The 14,468-nt window shown below is 40.4% G+C and overlaps 3 long non-coding RNA genes across 3 annotated transcripts; all 3 read left to right on the forward strand.

Annotated features, from left to right (window-relative positions):
- Positions 1–7,513: 7,513 nt before the first annotated feature.
- Positions 7,514–8,064, forward strand: LOC116408264. Its single transcript, XR_004220824.1, has 3 exons — positions 7,514–7,593; positions 7,763–7,844; positions 7,988–8,064. It is a non-coding gene; the product is annotated as an uncharacterized LOC116408264 (long non-coding RNA).
- An 846-nt stretch (positions 8,065–8,910) lies between these two features.
- LOC116408265 lies at positions 8,911–9,357 on the forward strand. The gene is made up of 3 exons (XR_004220825.1): positions 8,911–9,013; positions 9,131–9,206; positions 9,287–9,357. It is a non-coding gene; the product is annotated as an uncharacterized LOC116408265 (long non-coding RNA).
- A 313-nt stretch (positions 9,358–9,670) lies between these two features.
- Positions 9,671–10,455, forward strand: LOC116408266. The gene is made up of 3 exons (XR_004220826.1): positions 9,671–9,797; positions 9,987–10,049; positions 10,391–10,455. It is a non-coding gene; the product is annotated as an uncharacterized LOC116408266 (long non-coding RNA).
- Positions 10,456–14,468: the final 4,013 nt, after the last annotated feature.

Here is a 14,468-nt window from a genome sequence, read left to right on the forward strand (position 1 = left end):
CTGTATGGTAGCTCCTCCCCTTCCGCTACATACTCCACCACCCGCTTGTTTTATGGTGGGCATGCCACTGTTAACAGACACACTGTATGGGAGCTGTGACCTTTGTATTCCCTTTTTACCCACTGGCACAGTAGCCATGCTGATTGCCCAAAGTGATGGTTCTGATATATATGATGTGAGGTAGTGACACAAAGTGGGACAGTCGGGAGGTATGGCACTGCAGAAATGAATTTAGCATATTGCATGAACCCCAGACATACCAGTAGGATCACTGCAGCTCCATGTCGCTGAACTGACTCTGTGGGGAGGGAGCAGGGGGCTCAATGGAGGGCAGCAGATGCAGGCTTTTGTCTGGGGGTGGGTTTAGTCCTCCATTAGTCCAGAAGCCGGTTCCAGTGCTGACAGGTTGGGACTGGGTGGATGAAGCTGCTGGAAGAAAAATGTAGCCATGATGGGACCTGCATAAACCAGACATGCCAGTAATATCAGTGCAGACAATGGATTCAGAGTATTGCATTGACCCCAGACATGCCAGTAATATCAGTGCAGACAATGGATTCAGAGTATTGCACTAACCCCAGACATGCCAGTAAAATCCCCAGGCATGATGTACACATGAGCATGTTGAACTGCAACTATCAGAAATCCCCACAGATCACTAGTGTTACAGTGTAACTAGCAGTTAGGCAGGTTATATATAGGCATTATGGTTGAACGTGATGGACGTACGTTTTTTTTTCAACCCAACTTACTATGTTACTATGTAACAATCAGGCTAAAGCCGCACAGGGGCTAATCTAGGTCTGTGGAAAAGCGCAGGCTGAGAATCAGCCCCAATGCTGACATTAACTTTCTTATTTGCCTGACACAACGACACAAGGCAGAGAAGAAAGGTCATTTCAGCATTGGGGCTGATTCTCAGCCTGCGCTTTTCCATAGGCGAAGGTCCCAAGATCAGCCCCCATGTGGCATTAGTCTTAATGGCAGTAACACACGTACGCAGTACTGACTCAGCAAGGTACCTGACTCTTAATACCTTAATACCGGCCACATATTGAATCCACATTCTGCATGGCTAATTAGGAATTCATTTAGATACATTCTGCAGGGCTGCACATAAATCAGTTCAGTCTGCAGCAGGCATATAAATGAATTGCTAATTACCCATGCAGGGTGTAGATGCAATATGTGGCCAGTACAAAGGGGTGAGGTGGCAACCCTAGTCTGCCATCATGAGGCCGGTTGAGAGTCGGAGGTTTATTCCGCCCCACCCGCTGCTTGGCACCCAGTCCCATTGCATGCTGGGTGCTGTAGTTTTACTTTTGACATGTTGCCTGCCCAGTATCCACCAGCCACTGCCTAACTGAAACTGAGGCTTCTCCTCAGCATCCAGGCTTCCTATCCCATAATGCACTTCTGTAACCATGTGACTAATGGCAGAGACTCTCCTCAGCATCCAGGCTTCCTATCCCACAATGCACTTCTGTAACCATGTGACTAATGGCAGAGATTCTCCTCAGCATCCAGGCTTCCTATCCCACAATGCACTTCTGTAACCATGTGACTAATGGCAGAGATTCTCCTCAGCATCCAGGCTTCCTATCCCATAATGCACTTCTGTAACCATGTGACTAATGGCAGAGACTCTCCTCAGCATCCAGGCTTCCTATCCCATAATGCACTTCTGTAACCATGTGACTAATGGCAGAGACTCTCCTCAGCATCCAGGCTTCCTATCCCACAATGCACTTCTGTAACCATGTGACTAATGGCAGAGACTCTCCTCAGCATCCAGGCTTCCTATCCCATAATGCACTTCTGTAACCATGTGACTAATGGCAGAGACTCTCCTCAGCATCCAGGCTTCCTATCCCACAATGCACTTCTGTAACCATGTGACTAATGGCAGAGACTCTCCTCAGCATCCAGGCTTCCTATCCCACAATGCACTTCTGTAACCATGTGACTAATGGCAGAGACTCTCCTCAGCATCCAGGCTTCCTATCCCATAATCCACTTCTGTAACCATGTGACTAATGGCAGAGATTCTCCTCAGCATTTAGGCTTCCTATCCCACAATGCACTTCTGTAACCATGTGACTAATGGCAGAGATTCTCCTCAGCATCCAGGCTTCCTATCCCATAATGCACTTCTGTAACCATGTGACTAATGGCAGAGACTCTCCTCAGCATCCAGGCTTCCTATCCCACAATGCACTTCTGTAACCATGTGACTAATGGCAGAGATTCTCCTCAGCATTTAGGCTTCCTATCCCATAATGCACTTCTGTAACCATGTGACTAATGGCAGAGACTCTCCTTAGGCCTCACAGGGGATTTCTCTGCAGCAGAGCAGTGAATGAGGGTGATTATTTGATATGAGGAGAATCAGGGACATTTTACCTCACAGCTTAAATGATTTACTGAGCAAATGATCTCAGACGAGGCTGCTTGTTAGTTATAAGGAGTGTGACTGGCACAGTGCCCATAACTACTCCCTAAACCCAGTATTGGCCTCTCTTTCCTGTCAGGCCACAGGCAGCGCCGGCTGGGTATAGTGATAATAGTAACATCTGATTATCTGCTGACGGGCAGTGGCTCTGTGTCAGTAACAGTGTTGCTGTAAGGAATAGTGGGGCCCCCCATTCCTACTTGCCAATGTCCCTAATGGGTCCAACCATGTTGTTTTTCACAGTACCCAGTAGACATGTGCAGGTTGGCTTGTAACCCACGGGATTGGGCGGAAACGCACATGTGATTAGCGGCAGGTGTTAGGTCTAATTGTCCTTTAGAACGGGTTAAAGCATTTCCAACCCATAATTACCTACTACTCAGCGCCCCCAATTCAACTGGGCTCTGACAGGAATTATGCCTGTGCCCCCATAATGCCAACCTGTACCCATGGAATGGCGCCCACAAGTAGCTTGCACTCACCCATCCATAAGAAGAGGTGGGGTGGGATAGTTTATGGTGTTGGGATTCCCTGCAGATATTACCATAAGCAAGCTGAACACTCTAAACTAAACATTGCCAGGAAATCCCCCAAAGGGAAAGGGCACAAAATGCGGATACATTGCTTGGCAGATGGTGAATCAGAGAGGTGCGTATGGGCAGGGGCTGATGGCAAAACAAGTGGCTGCTATTTTACAATAATGGTTATTTTATTGTTGCCTTTAGTGTATGTGTCAGGGAGAAGTACTGATGGAAACAGCAAGGAATTATGGGCAATGGGGATTTTAGGCAGTTGGGGTGCACTGTGTCACAGGTTTCCTGGGGTGACTGATGTCATCAGCTGCAAAATCCCGCCCACTGCGCAGGAGATACAGAGAGAGAATAACTCATTTCTGGGGAACAAACTGGCTAAAATAAGGTATTTTGATGCTCAAAAGGCAGCGATTTTTATACCATTCAGCCTATAGCAGGGCACAGAACCATTATACCTAATTTTCATATTTGTAGTCCATGCCTGTCTGATCTAATGGGTCAGGGGTTTAATATTGGGAGTCCTTTTTAGCAAGGAAGAGAGGGCAAATATATGATTTAAGTATCATTAAGTATACAGGGTTAATACTCACAAAGCAATGTGAGCAATGTATTGTCAGAAGTGGAATGGGATACAGAAACCCCATATAGAGAGTGGGGCTCACACTGACCCGAATCCACACTAATGATAATAATATAGCACATAAATAAGATGGGGTTAAACAGCGCTATAACCCTAACCCAGTCTCACCCAACACCCAGGGCTGCCATCAGAAACTGCACAAGTTATTTATATGGGGCCCCCCATGAACACAAACACACAGAACCAGAACCACCCCCCTTGTGTGTGTAATATAAACAGCTAATGTTACTCGATAATAATCAGTTCATATAAATATATAAGCTCCATTGATTAATGTGTTAATAAGTCAATCAGTTTATTGGGGGCTCAGTGGGGGGAAGCTTCTCTGCATTGGCTTTTGCTTGATACACAAGTTACTTGAGATTCTAGGCAAGTTACGTAACTGTAGTTTCTAAGCAGTTTTTGCCAAAGTTACGTCAATTGTGTATGTTTTGGCGTACCTTTATACATAATTTAGGGACAATCTGAGACACATATGGGACATTTATTTATATATTGAAGCTCAGAAATTAGACATTTGATTGCCCAGTACTCGTTACAGTAATGTTTAGTACAATGTATGGCCTTCTCCTCAGTTCTGAAGACCTTACTGTAATGTCTTGAGGGCTTAATTCCTAATTTGTACAGAAGGACTTTAATAGAGCTGTGGGGCCCCCAATTTAATATTAACTTGGTTTGTCTCAATATTCAGTACAAGTGGGATTAAACAGTAATAATATCCATGGGACTATGAGTTGGGAAACAGTTGGTATTTATCATTTGGATGTCAGTGTGAAGTTTGTGTGAGGGGGATCATGTGATTCCATTGTGATGTCAGTGTGCAGGGGGGGGTCATTTGATGTCTATGTGATGTCACAATGCTGCAACATGCAGCTGGTAGGTGCTCAGCTTGGATACTGTCAGTTGGTGTTTATCAGTTGGTAGTGTCAGTTGGTCACACCGATTGCTACTAATACCGAAGAGATTCCCTGCTGAGAAACTCACATTCTAGCATCTCGCGGGGAGATTTATTTATTTATCATCTGTAAGTACTTGCCTATATATGTATTGGGGGGATTGTTGGGGGGCTGTTAGTATTTTATAATACTGAAGGGAATTTACCGGATAATAAAAACACCCAACAAGTGATTATTATTATTAAATTGTTTTCCTCAGTTATAAAAACCTTAGTGTAAAGCCTTTCTTTTCTTTGTACAGTAATTACATATATTTATTATAGTGTCCAAGCCAAAATCACTGGTGATTTTCAGATCTATGCTTTTGTTTTCTAACAAAACCAATAAGTTTTTGGTGACCGTTCAAATTTAGCAATATCACCAGCAATGTTGGCTTTTACACTATAATAAATATGCCCGTTACTGTACAAAGAAAAGAAAGGCCCCAAAAATTTACAGAGAAATTTTGGGAGCTTTATATTATTGTCTCTGTACAGACAGTCTGTAATAGAGCTTTGGTGCCCCTTGATTTAATAGTAACTTGGGCTTTCTTTATATACAGTATAAGTGTGATTAAGGAGTAATATCCATGGGATTATGAGTAGGGGATAAAGGTAATATTATAGGGACATACAATGTGATCCAATACAATCTTCTGTACCCTGCATGGTTTAGAATTTGCACCTACGCTGACTTATTCCCAATGTCCATCCATATTATCAGTTGAACGTAAGGCCAATACCTATAGTGGTGTAGGCAGGACTGGCAGGAAAGTAAGGTCTATACAGTGCAACTTTATTCAGCCTTCCCTTATCTCTGTAAGTGCCTGAGAGACCATTCAATAGGGAAGCAGGTTATTGGGGCAGCCTTTTCCAGTTGACTCTAATAATATATTTGGGATAGGATTTGTGGTCTCGGCCTGGTGTATGGGGTTCTTTTGATAGCTCATTGGATCTTTACTCAACTTAAAACTGCTAGTTTATGGTATATTTTTTATGACTAAAAGCTGACATAATTAACTATGTGTGTTTATTGCGCAGGAATTTCAACTATGTTTAGAAGAATTCATAAATGTTGTCAACGAATTCGCAATTTATTTCGAAAGAAGAACAAGGTAAGGCTGCCGAGACTTCTCTCTATAACATTAATGGGCTGATTTATCAATTTGTTAATTCAAGTTTGCTTTTCTAAATCGAATATCGAATGGTCACTTATTTATTAATATCGAATAAAAAAGCGGAAATATCTAGAATTTATGAGCTCAAAAAATTTGAGTTTGAGAATACGGCCTGACTTTGCCCACGACAACTCCCACTGACTTCTAGAGAAACTCGCAAGCTTTTAGAAAGCAAAGTTTTTGGTTTTTTTTGCACTTAATAAATACCAGGCCTTCACGTTTTTAAACCATAACTCGAATTTGAGTTTTTTTAAGCGCAAAAAACTCATGTTGAGAAATAAGATCAAACTCGGCCATTGGTAAATCACCCCCTAAGTAAAAATGGAGGGACATAAGCTGGGGGGTCTCAGCCTACACAGGGTTATGCGTTTGCTCATTGATTGGTATGAAAGCCAATAGACATTGGGATCTAGCTGAATATCTGTAGGAGAGTTTGGTTGCTGAGATATACAAACAGTGTAAGGAATGATTTCCTACTAACACCCATTTTTTACCCTTTATTTACAGGTTCAACCTTTAATCTCCGAGGCGACTGTGAGTCAGCCCTAGGGCGCCTTTTTTTCTCTTTCTGTCTTATCAGTTCACCTTAATGCATTTTTAGATATTTTTAACAATATATATATTTTTTTACATTTAGGAACCAGAGAACATTTACGTGCCTACCCCTGTGCACCTTTTCCAAGTGCCACAGGTGAGATTTTCAGAAGCACGTACTGAGAGAGAAGAACCGATCGAAAATGTGATAGAAACGCAAGTAGAAAGCGTGAAAGAAAGAGTGGAGGAAACTATAATAGAAAGCAAATATCTTCTCAATGTGATTGCTGAGGACACTGAAGATGATTCTGACCATGGAGAGGTCATAGAGAAAGAAGCAGTGTCAAGCTCATCAGAAGATGAAGCTGAGAATCCTCCAGGTACATTCTTTATACAATTCCTCTCTCCTTCAGTTTAGTTATACTGTGTGTAACCCCAATATATCCCCAGCCCAAAGCTACATCCACCCTGCCCAGTAACACTATAACGGCCCCTTTGTTTCTGCACATAAAATATAGTGTAACATATGCACTCAGCTGCCCTGTCTTATAAAGGTATCAAATAAAGGTATGGGATCCGTTATCCAGAAACCAGTTATCCAGAGAGCTCCGAATTATGGAATGGCCATCCTCTGTAGACTCCATTTTAATCAAATACTTCCATTTTTAAAAAAATATTTCCTTTTTCTCTGTAATAATAAAACAGAACCTTGTACTTGATCCCAACTAAAATATAAGTAATCCTTATTTGATTAATCCCATTGTGTTTATTTAATGTTTAAATACTTTTCTTAATACAATTAAAGTATGGAGAGCCAAATAACCGAAAGATTCCTTATCTGGAAAACCCCAGGTCCTAAATATACTGGATAGCAGGTCCCATACCTGTATATATATATATATATATATATTTCCAAACCTGCATGCCACCATCCAATTAGTTAATTATTGTTGCTGCTACACACATGTCAGGCCTAGACAATAAAGCCGTGTGAGTACACCTGATTAACCAGCTATTGTAAGCTCAGTATATAAATAAATAGGTGAATAAAATCACATAGCTGAATACCATTATATTAGTATAAAGTGTTTTGAGCATTGTTAGAACCCTGGGCAGGATCAAACCACCCTCTTCTGTGTATGATGTATTTAGCCATTCTGTTCTAACATTACCTGAGCCAACGTTACTTGTACCTGAGAAGAACATAATGCTCATTATACATATATTTCTGTATGATTTTTGCAGATGCCGAAGGCACAGATACTGAAGTGGTTGCATTCCCTTCAGATGCCTGTACTAGTGCCACTATGGGATCTAATTCTGTAAGTACCTTTAACTTCATTTCTCTTATTGAAACAGTAAAGGGTGTGAATTACTTTGATTATACCTCTCTCCCTGATCTTCCCCATGTAGCTTCACTGATATTCTGTATGTGAATCAGGCTCTGTCTTCCTCCATATTCAGCTGATCTTTATATATTTCTCTTTACAGAGCTTTACAGATGATCCCATCATGATTGAACCAAGCCCTGGGGCAATACTAATTGCAGTACAAGAAGCCAAGACATTTTCAGGTACAATATAGGATGGATCGCTGGTTTTTATTATGCTTATATAAATGGACATAAATCCCTATACCCTATACCTTATGTGGCACAAACTCTCAAATTTATATCTATCTAATAAATGTTACTTACTATATTTTGATTTCTTGTAGATGAGCCTAAGCCTCTAATGTCTGGAAGATGTTTCCTTATGGCTTCCCCGGGCAGTGAAAGTACATCAATATCAATAGCGACTTCAGGAAGTGAAACTTTATCACAGACTGAGAATCTATCAGAAGAGTCAGAAGAAGAGAATGGAAAGACCTCGGAATTACAGTCTGACCATCTGGTAGAAGAGATGAATATGACTAGTGGGAATGTCTCAGCATTATCATGTGAGGATCGTCCACAAATGTCAGATATAAGAACAGACAGTGATTTCAATTGCTCAAGTGTAAGTATATTGTCTTATTGTAGATACAGACATGTGATACCTTATCCGGAAACCCGTTATTCAGAAAGCTCTGAATTACAGAAAGGCCATCTCCCATAGACTCCATTATAGACAAATAATTCTAAATTTTAAAAAAGATTTTCTTTTTCCCTGTAATAATAAAACAGTACCTGTACTTGATCCCAACTAAGATTTAATTACTGTATCTAATATGTAGTGTGATAGACACTCTTTTGCCCTAAATACTATGATTTTATCTTTACAGGATTCAAGGAGAAGCTTATATGAGCAAAAGACGCCTTCAGGTACAGTATATGTGTGGTTTATTGTTTATACTATACATTACACAAACCCATACTCTATAGAACCCAGTGTAGGGGGGATTATAATATTTCATTTAATTTTTCAGGATGTCCTGTACCAGCAAACAGTCTGGCAGGTGGATCTGTTATTTCAGAGAGAGAGTCAGAGAAGGAAATAAGTTCTGTTAAACTTAATGTAAGTACCCAATAGTAAATTACTAGCTACAACATAATGGCGAGACTATAAGAATATTTATATAATAGAATTACTTTCAGTCTGAAAAGACCTTTTCCCACAATGCATCTGAATTAACAGAGTCTCTTTTTGCCCTTTAGCTTCCTCGGGCTCCGCCAAATTCTATGGATTTAGTCCGTCCCCCCCAGGGAGGGGTTTTGGCAGAGAGACTGGAGACTGAAGGTGCATATGGATATCAGCAACCTGTGTAAGTAAAGCTAAAACTTTAGTATAAAACATTATTGGCCCTCAGTATTTAGTGTAATTGCCTTCAGTGATACAATGATACTGGGCCAAACTTTATATTCTTCTTTATTTCTTTCAGTTATCAGCAGACCTCTATGATCCCTATTGAGGATTTCCAGTTCCGCAAATGGCTTGGCCAAGGAAGTTTCGGAAAGGTGAGTTACTGATCCCTAATTAAGACCGGACTGTTTATTGGAAAATTCAGAGAAGCTTTATTGACTCGCTCTCCTTTCAGGTCTTTATGGCAGAACATAAGAAGACAGGGAAAAACGTTGCCATTAAAATGATGGAAAAGCTACAAATCTGTTGCAATCAAATGACAGAAAGGTTAGTAAATGATGTTGTATTTTTTACATATAGGGCTGCATTAGTTGCACAGGGCCTGAACTACATTGGTTCAGTTGCTCGTATTTACCAATCATTTAGTTGCTTTTAATTTTTCTGATGAAAACAAATTCTTGATTGGTTTATATGGATGCAGTTTTGCACCTATGTTAGTAAATCAGCCATAAAAACCATTATTGGAATCACTTTGTAACTTGCTCCTTGCTGGTTGCCTTTTGTTTCAGCCTTTTCCTGGAAAGGGACATTTTAAGATTGGCAAGAAACTCCAGAAACCCTTTCCTGGTTAGTTTGGTCTGCGCTTTCCAGAGAGAACATCACGTGTACATAGCGATGGAGTTTGCTGCTGGGGGCAGTTTGGCTTCCCACTTGGGCAACGGAGCCCTCCCCCATACAAGCACTTTGTAAGTATTGTTGGGCAAGTTATGGCTTTGCACCCCACTTATAATTTGGCAGTGACCCAACCACTGGGGGGAGGACCTATGACTTTCATATATTCCCAGCTTCTCTGGCCTTTGAGTTACAGCCAAACTGGGTTCTTCTTAAAGATAAATGGCTCCAATACTGAGATTTCTTTTGTTTTTTCTTTGCAGATTTTATTCAGCCTGCATTGTACTTGGAATTAAGTTTTTACATGAGAACCGAATCGTCCACAGGTAAATACTAGAGAGAGAGTTTAAATGATTTATATACAGAGTGGCTGAATGTGACCAGGGGACTGTTGGTATTTTACTATATTCATATTCTGGGAAATGTTAAAGGGGAAAAATACCCTCTTTTTATAAATCAGATCGGACTCCACAAAGACAGAACTCTTTCATCTACAAACACACTGGTGCTTTATACACTGTTTAACATAAGCCTAACTGATAACTGATAACACTGGGCTGATAATGGACACAGTCTATACCGTAAGGGTTATTGGGACTGGCCATTCTCTGTTGCATCTGCTGAGAAACCAGTAACTGTACTGATCATTTTATTTCCTTTATTGCAGAGATTTAAAGCCTGACAATATTGTTATAGACGGTGCCGGATATGCACAACTTGCAGACTTTGGACTGTGCAAAACAGGTAAGTCATCCTGGTCTAAGTGTAAAACATATAAGGGACTGACCCAAGCATTAGGGGGCAGTATTTTACCAGGGCAAGGCTTGTACTATATGGTATTTTACTCTGAATGTAAAGCTAGGTTAGCTTTTAGCTCATGGAAACCAAAGTGTTTATCAAGTTTATTATTAAAGGGGTGGGTTCACCTTCAGGTTAACTTTTAGTATGTTATAGAATGGCCTATTCTTAGCAACTTTTCAATTGGTCTTCATTTTTTATTTTGTATAGTTTTTGAAGTATTTGCCTTCTTCTTCTGACTCTTTCCAGCTTTCAAATATGGGTCACTGACCCCAGAAGTTAAAATAATTATTGCATTTTATAGTTATAGTTACATTTTATAATTTATCTTTCTGTTTAGGCCCTTCCTATTCTTATTCCTGTCTTTCTTTCAAATCACTGCCTGGTTGCCAGGTTAAATTGGATCCTAGCAACCAGATAGCTGCTGAAATTACAATCTGTAGACCTGCTAAATCAAATAATTAAAAAAACCACACATAAAAGAAAGTAAAGACTGATTGCAAATTGTCTCAGAATAGCACTCTCTATATCCTACTAAACGTTATTATAAAGGTGAACAATCCCGTAAGGGGACTCCCTTCTCCTGAGGCCTCTAGATGTTACCTGCACATTCAATACAAAATCCCAGTTGATCTAACACAGTGTCACTTGTTCTACAGGAATTGACTTCAGAGATGTTATGCCCTACCCATGTGGAACTATAAATTACTGGGCCCCTGAAATGTTTTCAGGAGAGGGCTACAAAAGAACCGTGGACTGGTGGGCTTTAGGTGTAATCATCTATGAAATGGCCGTCGGCAAGGTGAGTAGAAAGCATCCATGAGTAGATTCCATAAGGGCCGAGAATGATTGTCTATTTCATCACCTTATTCTATTGCAGAGAATAACATTATAAATATCTCAGTCTGGTCACTGACAATGTCTCCCCAGTGAAATATCCCTTACCTCCTAAATTGTTCAGCATTAATGCCCTAGCCACATTCTTATTAGATCATCACTAATAAAACCCATTGCCCCTCTGTAGCACTATTATCCTTTTCTCAGAATGTTTGGGTTGCTAATGAGATATCTTTCTAATGCCACAGATGCCCTTCCACGGAAATAAGGAGGTCTTGCGTGATAGTATCCTCAATAAAGAACCAGAATACCCAGCCGGCCTGGATGGTGGAACCAGTGTGATAATAAAAGTGGTGAGTTACCCAGTGATATTGCTGACTTTTCTGGGCTGGACTATGGGCCTTTGTGTAACCATAATCATAACTATAATGTTTGTTTGTGTAGCTTTTAGAGAAAGAACCTAAATACCGGCTGGGATCACTAAGAAATGATGGTGAAGAAGTGATGAATTTTAGCTTCTTCAACGTAAGTTGATCTTTATAGACATGTTTCAGGGCAATGTTATGGCGCAATGGGGCAGATTTCCCCAGTCATAACTGGGAGGCAGAGAATATATTATAGTGAGTGTCTGTGCGGGATAGTTTCCTATTGCTCTCATTATTTAGCAACAAAGTATTCAATATTCAGTAGAAGGTAAATGATCATGTTTTTGTATTTGTAGCCAATAATGTGGAACGCGCTCATGGCCAAGCAGATTCGCGCTCCGTTCGTCCCGAGCCAAGATATTGTGCCGAGCAAAGCTGAAAATGATGGGGCTATTGTAACCCCCCACAACTGCACGAGTAGGATTTCCCATTTTACACAAAAGGCCTTTATAGGATTTGATATGTTGCCAGAAGACTCCCCATAATGATGATGAGGATACACTGATGAACAAGATATGCTTGGGGAGACAAAGGATGGAGGATGGAGGACTGGATGGAGGATGGAGGACTGGCATGCCACTAGTCAGACTGGCATGCCACTAGTCAGACTGGAATGCCACTAGTCAGACTGGAATGCCACTAGTCAGACTGGCATGCCACTAGTCAGACTATACAGAAAGCCCAGAGATGAAAAGGTTAGTCATTCTCTTGATACATTAGAACAAAACTATACCCATCAACCCTTATGGCACATAGAGAGCTCTGTATTCAGTTACCAGCCAACTGCTCAGTACAGATAAATAGTACAGTAACCAGCAACACTGGGATTCTGCTCAATGCATAACTTGAAAATACCCTAGTCTTGCTGGTTATTTGTTCTGTGTGTGTATATGTAAATATATATATATATATATATGCAATGTATTTACCATTGTTGTTTATCTTGTAGATCAGCAGCTTTCATAAAAAGGAGCCAAGTATGAACCGTCACTGCCGTCAGGATGAGCCTGGTGGTGAAGGGCCCAGCTGGACTGGGCCTGCCTGGGCTTTTATAATATTATGTATTTAATGTAATATCAAAATACATAATATAAAATATACTGTATATAATACAAAAAATGTGATATAAGATATATTATAATAAAAAAGTATTATAAATGATATCATATATGGAGAATGTTTTCTTAGTTGCCATTTGTCTCCTTTTCCTCCTCAATCTTCTGTTTGGCTCTCTGCTTGTCACTCCCCCCATTTCCTTGCCCCCCCCATTCCCCGTACCCATGGCCCTTTTCCCTTTGGCTGTTGAACCATGAACGACTTCTATTGTACCATATTTCCTCCCCTCTAACCCTTCCCCAGTCACTGCTCCTATGTTCTTCCCTTTCCCTGTGCCTTTTTCTTACCCCTTTTCCAGGGGCAGATTTTCCTTAAAGGGACACTAAACCCTGCCGCACAGCACTGCCCAACCAAACTTTACTCAGGTGTTTCTGTCCCACAGCAAAATCATCTTAGGCCCCCCCTAAACCTTGGGAATAAGTCATGTTCACAAACATACTGGAACCAATAATATTAGTTACTTTTCCTTTTCTTTTTTAAAAATTCTCAGGAGTTTGTGTGAGTTTCTAAAAACAAAAAAAATCAAAACATACCTAGAACAGTACGTCTTTAGCTAGTTTGTGACTTTTGATATAGGAGGATTGGGAATTATCCAGTTAAAAAAAAAATCTGGGGGGGGGGGACAACAACAAACAATTTCAATTTGTATGATTTTTGGCGTTATTGGCGTTAAAATGTTGAAATCATTTGCAGAAATATTTCTGAATGGTTTGTGATTCGGAGACACAGAAGGTCTCCACCCCGAGCGCAAAGCGGATGAGAAAAATGGCAATAATCAGAGATACCATGTCGGAGGCTAATTGGGTAATTTCGATGAAAAATGCTGCCAAAACAAATTTCACAATGAGGATTTGACATTTCCCCCATTTCTAAGCAACCAGAGCATTGTTTGTTGACCTCGTACATATTTTTAACAGACGCTGCATTATTTATTTAGATAAAGTGATATTTTCCCATAGTTATGATCTATTTTGTCCGGTATCAGTTCTTTGCGTGTCTTCAATTCCTTCCCCCAGCTGCACTGCTTTGGGTTTGGTGCTTTATTTTCTAACTCATTTGCAAATGCAAAGCACAAAATTTTGATTTTGATTTGCTGAGTATTGTACAAAGTAGAGGGAATATGGATGCAAGGGACTTGTTTCCAGTTACTCCAAGGTGGCGTCCATAAAGCAACTTGGTTTTTGGCCATTTCTACTGAGCCCAGGATATGCCTTACTTTTATGTCTTAGTTTCCATGGTTCTCCAGGTCTTTCTTGGTTTTTGGTTTCACTTTTTGTTGCCTCAATATTCTTCCTTGGGGTTTGGCCTATCTGCCTCCATTTCCTTACTTTTTTTGTCAGTTTGGCTAGGCCTATACTCATCAGTTCCTCATTGAGAATTACATTTGGCCTAAGCATCCCAAGGATTCATTAGAAATATACAAAATAAATAAGGACCACAGTGCTCAGAAGGGATGGGGGCAAGAATGGTTCTTAAGGGCTTATTTAACAATTTTCGAATTTGTGAATTCAAGTTTGTTTTTCGAAATCAAAAAACTCCATACCTTAAATCTACTAAAAGATTATTTAG

The sequence above is a fragment of the Xenopus tropicalis genome, chromosome 1 (genome assembly GCF_000004195.4).
Source record: "Xenopus tropicalis strain Nigerian chromosome 1, UCB_Xtro_10.0, whole genome shotgun sequence".
Lineage (NCBI taxonomy): Eukaryota > Metazoa > Chordata > Amphibia > Anura > Pipidae > Xenopus > Xenopus tropicalis.